Raw genomic sequence first — 15,000 nt, 5'->3', positions numbered from 1 at the left:
CTTTATTTCTGCTGTTACTCTCTCTCTTTATTTCTGCTCTGTTACTCTCTCTCTTTATTTCTGCTCTGTTACTCTCTCTCTTTATTTCTGCTCTGTTTCTCTCTCTCTTTATTTCTGCTCTGTTACTCTCTCTCTTTATTTCTGCTCTGTTACTCTCTCTCTTTATTTCTGCTCTGTTACTCTCTCTCTTTATTTCTGCTCTGTTACTCTCTCTCTTTATTTCTGCTGTTACTCTCTCTCTTTATTTCTGCTGTTACTCTCTCTCTTTATTTCTGCTCTGTTACTCTCTCTCTTTATTTCTGCTGTTACTCTCTCTCTTTATTTCTGCTGTTACTCTCTCTCTTTATTTCTGCTGTTACTCTGTCTCTTTATTTCTGCTGTTACTCTCTCTCTTTATTTCTGCTGTTACTCTCTCTTTATTTCTGCTCTGTTACTCTCTCTCTTTATTTCTGCTGTTACTCTCTCTCTTTATTTCTGCTCTGTTACTCTCTCTCTTTATTTCTGCTGTTACTCTCTCTCTTTATTTCTGCTGTTACTCTCTCTCTTTATTTCTGCTGTTACTCTCTCTCTTTATTTCTGCTGTTACTCTCTCTCTTTATTTCTGCTGTTACTCTCTCTCTTTATTTCTGCTGTTACTCTCTCTCTTTATTTCTGCTGTTACTCTCTCTCTTTATTTCTGCTGTTACTCTCTCTCTTTATTTCTGCTGTTACTCTCTCTCTTTATTTCTGCTGTTACTCTCTCTTTATTTCTGCTGTTACTCTCTCTCTTTATTTCTGCTGTTACTCTCTCTCTTTATTTCTGCTGTTACTCTCTCTCTTTATTTCTGCTGTTACTCTCTCTCTTTATTTCTGCTGTTACTCTCTCTCTTTATTTCTGCTGTTACTCTCTCTCTTTATTTCTGCTGTTACTCTCTCTCTTTATTTCTGCTGTTACTCTCTCTCTTTATTTCTGCTGTTACTCTCTCTCTTTATTTCTGCTGTTACTCTCTCTCTTTATTTCTGCTGTTACTCTCTCTCTTTATTTCTGCTGTTACTCTCTCTTTATTTCTGCTGTTACTCTCTCTCTTTATTTCTGCTGTTACTCTCTCTCTTTATTTCTGCTGTTACTCTCTCTTTATTTCTGCTCTGTTACTCTCTCTCTTTATTTCTGCTCTGTTACTCTCTCTCTTTATTTCTGCTGTTACTCTCTCTCTTTATTTCTGCTCTGTTACTCTCTCTCTTTATTTCTGCTGTTACTCTCTCTCTTTATTTCTGCTCTGTTACTCTCTCTCTTTATTTCTGCTGTTACTCTCTCTCTTTATTTCTGCTGTTACTCTCTCTTTATTTCTGCTCTGTTACTCTCTCTCTTTATTTCTGCTGTTACTCTCTCTCTTTATTTCTGCTGTTACTCTCTCTCTTTATTTCTGCTGTTACTCTCTCTTTATTTCTGCTCTGTTACTCTCTCTCTTTATTTCTGCTGTTACTCTCTCTTTATTTCTGCTGTTACTCTCTCTCTTTATTTCTGCTGTTACTCTCTCTCTTTATTTCTGCTGTTACTCTCTCTCTTTATTTCTGCTGTTACTCTCTCTCTTTATTTCTGCTGTTACTCTCTCTCTTTATTTCTGCTGTTACTCTCTCTCTTTATTTCTGCTGTTACTCTCTCTTTATTTCTGCTGTTACTCTCTCTCTTTATTTCTGCTGTTACTCTCTCTCTTTATTTCTGCTGTTACTCTCTCTTTATTTCTGCTCTGTTACTCTCTCTCTTTATTTCTGCTGTTACTCTCTCTCTTTATTTCTGCTGTTACTCTCTCTCTTTATTTCTGCTCTGTTACTCTCTCTCTTTATTTCTGCTGTTACTCTCTCTCTTTATTTCTGCTCTGTTACTCTCTCTCTTTATTTCTGCTGTTACTCTCTCTCTTTATTTCTGCTGTTACTCTCTCTTTATTTCTGCTCTGTTACTCTCTCTCTTTATTTCTGCTGTTACTCTCTCTCTTTATTTCTGCTGTTACTCTCTCTCTTTATTTCTGCTGTTACTCTCTCTTTATTTCTGCTCTGTTACTCTCTCTCTTTATTTCTGCTGTTACTCTCTCTTTATTTCTGCTGTTACTCTCTCTCTTTATTTCTGCTGTTACTCTCTCTCTTTATTTCTGCTGTTACTCTCTCTTTATTTCTGCTCTGTTACTCTCTCTCTTTATTTCTGCTGTTACTCTCTCTCTTTATTTCTGCTGTTACTCTCTCTCTTTATTTCTGCTGTTACTCTCTCTCTTTATTTCTGCTCTGTTACTCTCTCTCTTTATTTCTGCTGTTACTCTCTCTCTTTATTTCTGCTGTTACTCTCTCTCTTTATTTCTGCTGTTACTCTCTCTCTTTATTTCTGCTCTGTTACTCTCTCTCTTTATTTCTGCTGTTACTCTCTCTCTTTATTTCTGCTGTTACTCTCTCTCTTTATTTCTGCTGTTACTCTCTCTCTTTATTTCTGCTCTGTTACTCTCTCTCTTTATTTCTGCTGTTACTCTCTCTCTTTATTTCTGCTGTTACTCTCTCTCTTTATTTCTGCTCTGTTACTCTCTCTCTTTATTTCTGCTGTTACTCTCTCTCTTTATTTCTGCTGTTACTCTCTCTCTTTATTTCTGCTCTGTTACTCTCTCTCTTTATTTCTGCTCTGTTACTCTCTCTCTTTATTTCTGCTCTGTTACTCTCTCTCTTTATTTCTGCTCTGTTACTCTCTCTCTTTATTTCTGCTCTGTTACTCTCTCTCTTTATTTCTGCTCTGTTACTCTCTCTCTTTATTTCTGCTCTGTTACTCTCTCTCTTTATTTCTGCTCTGTTACTCTCTCTCTTTATTTCTGCTCTGTTACTCTCTCTCTTTATTTCTGCTGTTACTCTCTCTCTTTATTTCTGCTCTGTTACTCTCTCTCTTTATTTCTGCTCTGTTACTCTCTCTCTTTATTTCTGCTGTTACTCTCTCTCTTTATTTCTGCTCTGTTACTCTCTCTCTTTATTTCTGCTGTTACTCTCTCTCTTTATTTCTGCTGTTACTCTCTCTCTTTATTTCTGCTCTGTTACTCTCTCTCTTTATTTCTGCTGTTACTCTCTCTCTTTATTTCTGCTCTGTTACTCTCTCTTTATTTCTGCTGTTACTCTCTCTCTTTATTTCTGCTCTGTTACTCTCTCTCTTTATTTCTGCTCTGTTACTCTCTCTCTTTATTTCTGCTCTGTTACTCTCTCTCTTTATTTCTGCTCTGTTACTCTCTCTCTTTATTTCTGCTGTTACTCTCTCTCTTTATTTCTGCTCTGTTACTCTCTCTCTTTATTTCTGCTCTGTTACTCTCTCTCTTTATTTCTGCTCTGTTACTCTCTCTCTTTATTTCTGCTCTGTTACTCTCTCTCTTTATTTCTGCTCTGTTACTCTCTCTCTTTATTTCTGCTGTTACTCTCTCTCTTTATTTCTGCTCTGTTACTCTCTCTCTTTATTTCTGCTCTGTTACTCTCTCTCTTTATTTCTGCTCTGTTACTCTCTCTCTTTATTTCTGCTCTGTTACTCTCTCTCTTTATTTCTGCTCTGTTACTCTCTCTCTTTATTTCTGCTCTGTTACTCTCTCTCTTTATTTCTGCTCTGTTACTCTCTCTCTTTATTTCTGCTCTGTTACTCTCTCTCTTTATTTCTGCTCTGTTACTCTCTCTCTTTATTTCTGCTCTGTTACTCTCTCTTTATTTCTGCTGTTACTCTCTCTCTTTATTTCTGCTCTGTTACTCTCTCTCTTTATTTCTGCTGTTACTCTCTCTCTTTATTTCTGCTCTGTTACTCTCTCTCTTTATTTCTGCTGTTACTCTCTCTCTTTATTTCTGCTGTTACTCTCTCTCTTTATTTCTGCTGTTACTCTCTCTCTTTATTTCTGCTGTTACTCTCTCTCTTTATTTCTGCTCTGTTACTCTCTCTCTTTATTTCTGCTCTGTTACTCTCTCTCTTTATTTCTGCTGTTACTCTCTCTCTTTATTTCTGCTCTGTTACTCTCTCTCTTTATTTCTGCTGTTACTCTCTCTCTTTATTTCTGCTCTGTTACTCTCTCTCTTTATTTCTGCTGTTACTCTCTCTCTTTATTTCTGCTCTGTTACTCTCTCTCTTTATTTCTGCTGTTACTCTCTCTCTTTATTTCTGCTCTGTTACTCTCTCTCTTTATTTCTGCTGTTACTCTCTCTCTCTTTATTTCTGCTCTGTTACTCTCTCTCTTTATTTCTGCTGTTACTCTCTCTCTTTATTTCTGCTCTGTTACTCTCTCTCTTTATTTCTGCTCTGTTACTCTCTCTCTTTATTTCTGCTGTTACTCTCTCTCTTTATTTCTGCTGTTACTCTCTCTCTTTATTTCTGCTGTTACTCTCTCTCTCTTTATTTCTGCTCTGTCACTCTCTCTCTTTATTTCTGCTGTTACTCTCTCTCTTTATTTCTGCTCTGTTACTCTCTCTCTTTATTTCTGCTGTTACTCTCTCTCTCTTTATTTCTGCTCTGTCACTCTCTCTCTTTATTTCTGCTGTTACTCTCTCTCTTTATTTCTGCTCTGTTACTCTCTCTCTTTATTTCTGCTCTGTTACTCTCTCTCTCTTTATTTCTGCTCTGTTACTCTCTCTCTTTATTTCTGCTGTTACTCTCTCTCTCTTTATTTCTGCTGTTACTCTCTCTCTTTATTTCTGCTCTGTTACTCTCTCTCTTTATTTCTGCTGTTACTCTCTCTCTTTATTTCTGCTCTGTTACTCTCTCTCTTTATTTCTGCTGTTACTCTCTCTCTTTATTTCTGCTCTGTTACTCTCTCTCTTTATTTCTGCTGTTACTCTCTCTCTTTATTTCTGCTCTGTTACTCTCTTTATTTCTGCTGTTACTCTCTCTCTTTATTTCTGCTGTTACTCTCTCTCTTTATTTCTGCTCTGTTACTCTCTCTCTTTATTTCTGCTCTGTTACTCTCTCTCTTTATTTCTGCTCTGTTACTCTCTCTCTTTATTTCTGCTCTGTTACTCTCTCTCTTTATTTCTGCTCTGTTACTCTCTCTCTTTATTTCTGCTGTTACTCTCTCTCTTTATTTCTGCTCTGTTACTCTCTCTCTTTATTTCTGCTCTGTTACTCTCTCTCTTTATTTCTGCTGTTACTCTCTCTCTTTATTTCTGCTCTGTTACTCTCTCTCTTTATTTCTGCTCTGTTACTCTCTCTCTTTATTTCTGCTGTTACTCTCTCTCTTTATTTCTGCTGTTACTCTCTCTTTATTTCTGCTCTGTTACTCTCTCTCTTTATTTCTGCTGTTACTCTCTCTCTTTATTTCTGCTGTTACTCTCTCTGTTTATTTCTGCTGTTACTCTCTCTCTTTATTTCTGCTGTTACTCTCTCTCTTTATTTCTGCTGTTACTCTCTCTCTTTATTTCTGCTGTTACTCTCTCTCTTTATTTCTGCTCTGTTACTCTCTCTCTTTATTTCTGCTCTGTTACTCTCTCTCTTTATTTCTGCTCTGTTACTCTCTCTCTTTATTTCTGCTCTGTTACTCTCTCTCTTTATTTCTGCTGTTACTCTCTCTCTTTATTTCTGCTCTGTTACTCTCTCTCTTTATTTCTGCTGTTACTCTCTCTCTTTATTTCTGCTCTGTTACTCTCTCTCTTTATTTCTGCTGTTACTCTCTCTCTTTATTTCTGCTCTGTTACTCTCTCTCTTTATTTCTGCTCTGTTACTCTCTCTCTTTATTTCTGCTCTGTTACTCTCTCTCTTTATTTCTGCTCTGTTACTCTCTCTCTTTATTTCTGCTCTGTTACTCTCTCTCTTTATTTCTGCTGTTACTCTCTCTCTTTATTTCTGCTCTGTTACTCTCTCTCTTTATTTCTGCTCTGTTACTCTCTCTCTTTATTTCTGCTCTGTTACTCTCTCTCTTTATTTCTGCTCTGTTACTCTCTCTCTTTATTTCTGCTCTGTTACTCTCTCTCTTTATTTCTGCTCTGTTACTCTCTCTCTTTATTTCTGCTCTGTTACTCTCTCTCTTTATTTCTGCTCTGTTACTCTCTCTCTTTATTTCTGCTCTGTTACTCTCTCTCTTTATTTCTGCTCTGTTACTCTCTCTCTTTATTTCTGCTGTTACTCTCTCTCTTTATTTCTGCTCTGTTACTCTCTCTCTTTATTTCTGCTGTTACTCTCTCTCTTTATTTCTGCTCTGTTACTCTCTCTCTTTATTTCTGCTGTTACTCTCTCTCTTTATTTCTGCTGTTACTCTCTCTCTTTATTTCTGCTGTTACTCTCTCTCTTTATTTCTGCTCTGTTACTCTCTCTCTTTATTTCTGCTCTGTTACTCTCTCTCTTTATTTCTGCTGTTACTCTCTCTCTTTATTTCTGCTCTGTTACTCTCTCTCTTTATTTCTGCTGTTACTCTCTCTCTTTATTTCTGCTCTGTTACTCTCTCTCTTTATTTCTGCTCTGTTACTCTCTCTCTTTATTTCTGCTCTGTTACTCTCTCTCTTTATTTCTGCTGTTACTCTCTCTCTTTATTTCTGCTGTTACTCTCTCTCTTTATTTCTGCTGTTACTCTCTCTCTCTTTATTTCTGCTCTGTCACTCTCTCTCTTTATTTCTGCTGTTACTCTCTCTCTTTATTTCTGCTCTGTTACTCTCTCTCTTTATTTCTGCTGTTACTCTCTCTCTCTTTATTTCTGCTCTGTCACTCTCTCTCTTTATTTCTGCTGTTACTCTCTCTCTTTATTTCTGCTCTGTTACTCTCTCTCTTTATTTCTGCTCTGTTACTCTCTCTCTCTTTATTTCTGCTCTGTTACTCTCTCTCTTTATTTCTGCTGTTACTCTCTCTCTCTTTATTTCTGCTGTTACTCTCTCTCTTTATTTCTGCTCTGTTACTCTCTCTCTTTATTTCTGCTGTTACTCTCTCTCTTTATTTCTGCTCTGTTACTCTCTCTCTTTATTTCTGCTGTTACTCTCTCTCTTTATTTCTGCTCTGTTACTCTCTCTCTTTATTTCTGCTGTTACTCTCTCTCTTTATTTCTGCTCTGTTACTCTCTTTATTTCTGCTGTTACTCTCTCTCTTTATTTCTGCTGTTACTCTCTCTCTTTATTTCTGCTCTGTTACTCTCTCTCTTTATTTCTGCTCTGTTACTCTCTCTCTTTATTTCTGCTCTGTTACTCTCTCTCTTTATTTCTGCTCTGTTACTCTCTCTCTTTATTTCTGCTGTTACTCTCTCTCTTTATTTCTGCTCTGTTACTCTCTCTCTTTATTTCTGCTCTGTTACTCTCTCTCTTTATTTCTGCTGTTACTCTCTCTCTTTATTTCTGCTCTGTTACTCTCTCTCTTTATTTCTGCTGTTACTCTCTCTCTTTATTTCTGCTCTGTTACTCTCTCTCTTTATTTCTGCTGTTACTCTCTCTCTTTATTTCTGCTCTGTTACTCTCTCTCTTTATTTCTGCTGTTACTCTCTCTCTTTATTTCTGCTCTGTTACTCTCTCTCTTTATTTCTGCTGTTACTCTCTCTCTCTTTATTTCTGCTCTGTTACTCTCTCTCTTTATTTCTGCTGTTACTCTCTCTCTTTATTTCTGCTCTGTTACTCTCTCTCTTTATTTCTGCTCTGTTACTCTCTCTCTTTATTTCTGCTGTTACTCTCTCTCTTTATTTCTGCTGTTACTCTCTCTCTTTATTTCTGCTGTTACTCTCTCTCTCTTTATTTCTGCTCTGTCACTCTCTCTCTTTATTTCTGCTGTTACTCTCTCTCTTTATTTCTGCTCTGTTACTCTCTCTCTTTATTTCTGCTGTTACTCTCTCTCTCTTTATTTCTGCTCTGTCACTCTCTCTCTTTATTTCTGCTGTTACTCTCTCTCTTTATTTCTGCTCTGTTACTCTCTCTCTTTATTTCTGCTCTGTTACTCTCTCTCTCTTTATTTCTGCTCTGTTACTCTCTCTCTTTATTTCTGCTGTTACTCTCTCTCTCTTTATTTCTGCTGTTACTCTCTCTCTTTATTTCTGCTCTGTTACTCTCTCTCTTTATTTCTGCTGTTACTCTCTCTCTTTATTTCTGCTCTGTTACTCTCTCTCTTTATTTCTGCTGTTACTCTCTCTCTTTATTTCTGCTCTGTTACTCTCTCTCTTTATTTCTGCTGTTACTCTCTCTCTTTATTTCTGCTCTGTTACTCTCTTTATTTCTGCTGTTACTCTCTCTCTTTATTTCTGCTGTTACTCTCTCTCTTTATTTCTGCTCTGTTACTCTCTCTCTTTATTTCTGCTCTGTTACTCTCTCTCTTTATTTCTGCTCTGTTACTCTCTCTCTTTATTTCTGCTGTTACTCTCTCTCTTTATTTCTGCTGTTACTCTCTCTCTTTATTTCTGCTGTTACTCTCTCTCTTTATTTCTGCTCTGTTACTCTCTCTCTTTATTTCTGCTGTTACTCTCTCTCTTTATTTCTGCTGTTACTCTCTCTGTTTATTTCTGCTGTTACTCTCTCTCTTTATTTCTGCTGTTACTCTCTCTCTTTATTTCTGCTGTTACTCTCTCTCTTTATTTCTGCTGTTACTCTCTCTCTTTATTTCTGCTCTGTTACTCTCTCTCTTTATTTCTGCTCTGTTACTCTCTCTCTTTATTTCTGCTCTTTCTCCTGCTCTTTATTAGCAGAGCCGTCCTCTTCCTTCTCTTGTTATTGTTCTTCATTATCTCTACAGCATGAGCCTCCTCACACACTAGGTGGCGCTAGAACTCGACTTCTCAAATTGTTGAATGATGTTTTTTAATTTTTGTTGTTGTGGCCTGCAGTGACAAATTCAGTCATTAGAACACAAAAATCCAATTTTAATTAATTATTATACATTATTATACATATTTTTAAACATATACAGTTTACATAATTATACACATATTTTGTGTAATTAATTAATTTATATATATATATATATATATATATATATATATATATATATATATATATAATATATATATATATATCTTTCAGAATTAAAAACATAATTATTTAAAAATTTATTTTATAAATATGTACATTTAAGAATATATATATAAAAGTATTTTTTAAATAATTATGTTTTAATTCTGAAAGATTTATATATATATAATATTATATTGTTTTTTAATTATTACATTTATAATTAAATATTAGTTTAAATATTTATTATAAATTATTTTAAAGTAAATCCATTTTAATTAACTTTACATTATTATCCATATTTATAAACGTATACATTTTACATTATTATAGATATATTTTGTGTAATTAATTAAAATAGATTTGTCAAATATTAAATATACATATTTATAAAAATATTATTTAAATAATAATAAAAAAAAATTAAAGAATAATAATTTATGTTTTTAATTCTGAAAGATGTATATATATAAAATATTATGTTGTTTTTAATTATTAAATGTATAATTAAATATTATTTAAAATATTTATTATAAATTAATTATAAATTATTATATATATTTATAAACATATACATTTTACATAATTATACATATATTTTGTGTAATTAATTAAAATAGATTTGTCAAATATTTTATATATATACATCAAGATGTATATATTTTAATATTATTAAAAATATACATATTTATAAAATATTTTTTAAATATATATTTTTAAAATTAAATAATAATAATTGATGTTTTTAATTCTGAAAGATTTTTATTTTATTTTAAAGTACTTACATTTTTTAATTACACAATTAACTACATAATTATGCATATGTATAAAAAAAAAAAATAATAATAAAAAAAATATATATATATAGTATATTAATTAATTGTGTATAATTATACATATTTCTGTGTAATTTATTAAAAAACATAATTTACAAATAATAATACATATTTATATTTCTTTGTTTTTATAAAAAAAATTTTTTAAATGTAATATTCATCATCCAGACAAACATAATTTGTTTCAAATATATTATGTTATTAATTTTTTGGTGTGGCCTGCAGTGACAAATCATTTGTATACATATTTTATAAATAAATACAAATTATATATATTTATATATTTTTGTAAATACATATTTTAAAATTGTAAATCAGTATAATTTGCAAATAATTATGTTAAAGTCCTAGAGGACGACAACTGTCCATGTAATTAATACCTTTATTATTCCACAGATATTACACGATTAATGTTTTGGTGTGGCCTTCACATCTGTCCATATCTATCCCATCACACTGATATCTACATGTTCTCTGCTGTTTCAGGTGTGTGTCGCGGTGCAATGATCGAGCCGAGTGTTTCGGTGGCCGATGTGGTGTGTGAACTCACAGAAGACACACATTTCCTCTCCCAACGCCAGTGAAGTCCGATCCAGACGCCCAGCGCAGCCGCAGAGGATCATGGGTGTCACCGTGTGTGTGTGTGTGTGTGTGTGTGTGTGCGAAAGTCTCTGTATGTTTTCCTGCCGAGCTCCTATAAAGCCAGGCATTGTTCCTCACTGCCAGCCCATATGTGAGTGTGTGTGTGTGTGTGTGTGTGTGTGTGTGTGTGTGTGTGTGTGTGTGTGTGTGTGTGTGTGTGTGTGTGTGTGTGTTCAGCTGTGGTTTAGGATTACCTGACATACTGGCGCTTTGGCTACAGAGCATTTTTAGACTTCGCCTAAAGAGTGCCAACAGTGCACAAACACACACACACACACACACACACATCAGCTCCTGGACGTTTAATAAGGAATCGACTCTCGGATTTTTGCTTTTTAACACTTCATGGTTTATTTGGTGCCTGTTATGAGAAAACTCTAGTTATTGGCCAAAGTGATGAATGATGTCATTGCCAACAAACACTGATCCTCATGATCTTAAACAGGACCTGTTATGGGTCTAGATGTTGTTTTCAGCACTTGAGTGTTGATTATCTCCTCATATCCTCCATTGTTGCGGCTCCTCTCTTCCCAGTCTGTCAGTAACGCTCTGTTTACTTCCTGTCTCTATGAAGCCCCGCCTTCTGAAAAGCACACTGTGCTCTGATTGGTGTTTGGGAAATGTCCCGCCCCTTACCATAACAGGCAGTTTCAACACATGACTAACTAACTCAAGCAGGCCCCGCCCCTTTATTCTGCGTATTAATTATTATAATGAGGTTCAGAAACACTGACACCGATATACAGAAGAACTCAAACAGCATGGAGAGATTTTTGGAGGTTATTGTAATAGGAATTATGAATCTTCCAAAGTCAGCAGAAGCTCAAATACAGGCCAGAAACTCGCACTCGTATTATTTTATAAGTAAATATGGCATGAAATGAATTCACCCGTCGATTTTATAAATGCATGTTATTGTGAATAATTCATCTGTGCCTATGCTTCAGGTTTTTTACTGTTTTGACCTCATGTTTAAACAAAATCGTCAGACTTCTCCTAAACCCCGCCCCCTTTACGCTCACGCACATCTGCATACACGTTTGAGAGCCACGCCCACATCTCAACATCCAATCAACAACCGATGCATGGAACCAAGCCTTACATTTATTCTTGTTTGCTAATCCGTGACCTTGAAGATTGAAGCACATCATCTTTATTGTGTCAAAACCTTTTTTTTTTACAATATTCACGCTTCAAAAAGGGTGTTAGTGTCAAAGAAAACATTGTATTACCACAATACCACCAAAGACTTTATATATAAATATATAAAGGAAGATGTGCACTCCGATTATTTATGAATGGGAGAAATGTGTATGGTGAATAAGCCCCGCCCTTCTAAATGAAAGAGCCAATCGTTGATTAGTAAAGTCATCGTCCCTGCAGCTGCCGTTAGAAGCGCCGGTTGCTATAGGAACAGGGACGCGCGTTTACGACTGCGCATGCGCATTAGCTTCGTCCAGGCTGGAAAAAAATCTTTTTTTTGTCATGATTAGAGCGTTTAGAAATACAATTTATGAGACATTTGTTGTCAGATTTCAATGGTGATTTCAAATATGAAATTTAATCGTAAACTTGGCGAACAGTTTTGGAGAAATTGATGTTTACCCATTCAGAGAGATACGAGCTGCACTTGCATGACCGTTTCTAAGATGGCCGCCGAGCGAAGGGATTTTGATACCACACACGTTTATACGCTATTACGTGATATTCAAAAGTACTTCAATGGTAAGGTCTCACAAATCAATATTAATACAATGCTTTAAACAACATCAAATGATTAAATGAGTAAGACGTGCCTCTAAATGCACAATATTTCACACTAGTGCCAACTGATTCATCTATATGCGTTGTACAGACGGCCAAACAAATGACAATATCGGGGGAAAACGTAATTCTAACTCTTTTACATTTTCTTTAATTTTGTATATGTATATTGCATCCATCCTGATTTTTATTATAATGTCCATAAGATGTTCCTGGATGTTTTCCATTAATTTAAATGTGATAAATGCTTTAGCATTGTCAATATAATGACCTGTCGTGAAGTTCGCAGGATCAGTGAATGTTTTATGTCATTTTATGAACGGAGAATTATGCTAATGACTAGATATGTTGATAATAAAAACCCTAAACTCCACAACTGTCGTGTCATTTCTTATCGATGTCCTAGATCCATGGACGACGTTTAGTGGTTTAAAAGCGACTAAATATATCAAAAGTTGAGTGAGTTTTAGTTTGGGAAGATAGAATAAACCAAACATTATTTAAATAATACAAAATAACCAACATAGAAAACCACTGCTAGAAAAAAAAGCATTTCTGTAATTGACTCGGTTACTGAGATTCTTTCTGTGGCAACTAGACCCGAGCCTCTCATTGGTTCTCTCGCCTGTCAATCAGCCTGGCGCGCCGCGGTCGCGGTCTCGTGCGCGCGCAGTGACAGCTGTCATTGGACGCGAGGCGGCGGTGCGGGTGCACGACAGGAGGAAAATCATCAAATTCGTTCGTTAACGGTAAGTAAACACGGAAAATGAGTTTCATAATTAATATTCCACCATGTACGCACACATTTGAGTCTGTTTTTAGTGTGAACCGGGAAGAAGAACGGGTTATTCCTGTGAATTTAGCTTGAGATGATTAACGGACGCAAACCAAATATTCCAGATATGTAATATTGCATTTTTAAGATTTTTGTGTTGTTATGTTATTCATTTTTAGGCGACTCTGACAGAAGGAGAATCGTGTGTTATTATGTATTCCAATAATAATAAAATAATATTTGTATTGTTATGCTAGTAAATGTTTGCTTATTATTTATTTAATAATGGTGTGATGCTGAAAGGAGAGAGTTATGTTTGATGTTATTAATATTAGAATATAGACGGCTAGTGTTATAGTAAACAAATAATAATAATAGAGAATATGACAAATGTGAGAGATGAGGGGATGAAGGAATAGATGGAGATACAGAGCGAGAGTGTGTGTGTGTGTGTGTGCAGGGGCGTAAATTTTATCTAACAGTAGGGGGGGACGATAAACATGAAATTTCTCAAGAGCAATTTTTGAAGGGGACACAAATAATATAGCCAAAATCGTACTTGTAAGGATATGTGTACCACAAAAAAATAAAAAAATAAAAATAATTGTGCTTATTTGGCGTTTTGGTGCACTGAAAAATGATCTAATGTCCGTTTTTCTTTTCTCTGTCATTTTATCTGACCAACAACACAAAGCAATAGTTGTTTAAATATGAGTAAGGTTCACCACACAGTCATATTATTTAAAATTATCTTGCATCCTCCACATAGTATTTTATACTATGATATTCAGATCTTTAGATATTCAACTGCAGCAAGTCTGATCTGCCACTTATTATCATATTGAGCAAAACCCAACACAGATCTGACAGAGCGCCGTGCGCATATACTTTAGGTTTAGAATTAGCGCCAATTCGAGGGTTGGTTGCTTGAATTATGGGTTCATTAGTCTATTATTCTTAATGAAAAACACAGCAAGAAAACAGTACAATGACACACTCCCTTAAATAGGCACTTTTACATTTCGCTTTGAAACCAAAACTTCCGCGATCATCTTGTCTGTCAGCTGTTTGCTCTAGTGATGAATGAAATCTGACTCTCGTTGGGCTCGTGCTGTATGCAGACACGTTTAGTTTTTAATTGTTGTGTCTGTTCTCTAACTAAACAAAATTATTTTATTACTATAAAAATGAAAACAACGGTGGCCCGGGGCGGTGCCGCGGTGGGCAAGTGATGCTAACAGGGTTTTGCCTAATCTGTATTAAAGAGAAAAGAGTCACTTCATCTGATGTTTAAAGTTAATAATATAGCATTGACAGCTTACTGGAGTTTCACAACTGCTGTCTGAAGAGCTTTGTTCTCTCCCCAAACTTGTGGTAGTTTTTTATGTTCTATGTATCGTTAGTTGAGGTGCGCGGTGGATCAAACCACTGTGGGGTAAGGGGGAGGGGGGACTCAAAATGTTTCTAAACTTAAACGCATTTTTTGTCCCGTTTGCTTTTGTATTGTTTTACTACTTACACATTTATTTTAAGTATATATCATTATATTATTTACAATACTCAGCATGGTTTTTAGGGGGGGCCAGCCCTCAGATTGGGGGGGTCCTGTCCCCCCCGTCCCCCCCGTGATTTACGCCCCTGTGTGTGTGTGAGAGAGAGAGTGAATGTGTGTGTGTGTGTGAGAGTGAGTGAGTGAGTGAGTGAGTGAGTGTGTGTGTGTGTGTGTGTGTGTGTGTGTGTGTGTGTGTGTGTGTGTGTGTGTGTGTGTGTGTGTGTGTGTGTGTGTGTGTGTGTGTGTGTGTGAGTGCAGTGATGTAAGCACAGTCAGACGCATGTTTCTCCTCGCCTCACATCACACACACACACACACACACACATGCATGATCACACACTGATGTCATCATCACTCCTGCTGTGTATTTGCATGATAAATGTTGCATTAGTCACAGGCTTCGGGTGCTCATGCGTGTGTGTGTGTGTGTGTGTGTGTGTGTGTGTGTGTGTGTGAGTGAGTGTGTGTGTGAGTGTGTGTGTGTGTGTGTGTGTGTGTGTGTGTGTGTGTGTGTGTGTGTGTGTGAGAGAGTGTGTGTGTGTGTGTGTGAGAGTGTG

At 35.6% G+C, this 15,000-nt stretch overlaps 2 protein-coding genes across 3 annotated transcripts in view; both read left to right on the top strand.

The window, feature by feature from the left end:
• Positions 1–12,488, top strand: part of sobpb (sine oculis binding protein homolog b) — a 33,184-nt gene extending 20,696 nt beyond the window's left edge. Inside the window, exons 7-8 of one of the 2 annotated variants that reach the window (XR_013816498.1) lie at positions 10,197–10,349; positions 10,449–12,488. The gene's annotated coding sequence lies outside the window, so the exon portion shown is untranslated. Of the gene's footprint in view, positions 1–10,196 lie in introns of both variants that reach the window. The other variant, XM_079817005.1, reaches the window with a different exon arrangement.
• Positions 12,489–12,793: 305 nt separating this feature from the next.
• dpysl5b (dihydropyrimidinase like 5b) overlaps positions 12,794–15,000 on the top strand; it is a 26,807-nt gene continuing 24,600 nt past the window's right edge. Inside the window, exon 1 of the mRNA XM_079817004.1 lies at positions 12,794–12,865. The gene's annotated coding sequence lies outside the window, so the exon portion shown is untranslated. The remainder of the gene's footprint in view (positions 12,866–15,000) is intronic.

Source organism: Gobio gobio (assembly GCF_949357685.1).
Source record: "Gobio gobio genome assembly, chromosome: 5".
Taxonomy (NCBI): domain Eukaryota; kingdom Metazoa; phylum Chordata; class Actinopteri; order Cypriniformes; family Gobionidae; genus Gobio; species Gobio gobio.
This window is presented reverse-complemented; position numbering and strand designations above follow the sequence as displayed.